The following is a 1,142-nucleotide window of genomic DNA, read 5'->3' as shown; positions in this document are numbered from 1 at the left end:
CCCCAAGTCTGCCCCGCATGCTTGTAGCCGTGAGAAGTTAATGCTGGGGAGATAAGCCAGCAGCTCCAGAGCTCTGGAAACCAGCCCCTGTTGTGCACACAACCCAAACCCATCACAGCACACAGAAAGCACGATCCTGTAGCTTTCCTCCCTTGCTACCTGCACCCCAAATCCTCCTGGGACACACCACTTCCACCCAAAGCAGCACCCAGAGGCTGGCTGCACGCAGGACAACCCAACCATCTGCATCCCTCGCTTCTTTATCCCCGTGAGGACAGCCAGGGTGGGGCAGGATGCTGCAGCGGGGACCAGCTGGGACCGCAGGGTTTGGGGATGAGTCACAGCTCGGGGCTGGTTTCTCAGTCACACACCCCCCAGCTGCTACAGACCCATCCATCCTCCACGCTCACCATCCCTGGGGCAGCTGTTCCGCTTACTCAGGAGAACCCTCCGGGCTGCACCATGGGTCTAACTCTCCCAACCCTGCTGTGTGCTCCATGAAGCCCCCCCAGCAGTCCCCTCCCCACCCCTGCATGCATTAAATAGGTTGTAAAAAGCTAAACCTACATGGCCTCGGAGACCTGCCACTGGGAGAGCCTGGATTTGGTTCAAGAGCTCTGGAACCCCAGCGTAGTATGTGGTGACAGGATGAGGGGTAGCGGTTTTATACTGATAGAGGGGAGATTAAGATCAGATTTTAGGAGGAAATTCTTCACTGTGAGGGTGGTGAAACCCTGGCCCAGGTTACCCCGAGAGGTGGGAGAAGTCCCATCCCTGGAACCATTCCAGGTCCGGTTGGACACTGGGGCTCAGAGCGACCTGCTCTGGGTGCGGATGTCCCTGCTCCCTGCAGGGCGTTGGACTGGGTGAACTTTAAGATCCCTTTCCACCCAAACCAGTCTGTGATTCAATGATTCAAACCCAGCCCAAGGGCACGGACACTCGGTGTGGTCGGGGCAGCGTTTATATGTCCATGGAGGACAGGGAGCTTTATGGGGTTGATCAACCAGCAGAGTCCTGACGCTCTCTGTATGTCCCACCTCTGTTCACCGACTGCTCAGCCGCAGCAGGGGGACCATGGGGAAAGGGAGAAGGAGCAGGGCCAAATCCTGCCACCACACCCAGCAGGGCAGAGGGAACCT

Source organism: Buceros rhinoceros, unplaced genomic scaffold (assembly GCF_000710305.1).
Source record: "Buceros rhinoceros silvestris isolate BGI_N320 unplaced genomic scaffold, ASM71030v1 scaffold27932, whole genome shotgun sequence".
Lineage (NCBI taxonomy): Eukaryota > Metazoa > Chordata > Aves > Bucerotiformes > Bucerotidae > Buceros > Buceros rhinoceros.
The sequence above is the reverse complement of the archived record's forward strand: the minus strand, read 5'-3'. Positions refer to the sequence as shown.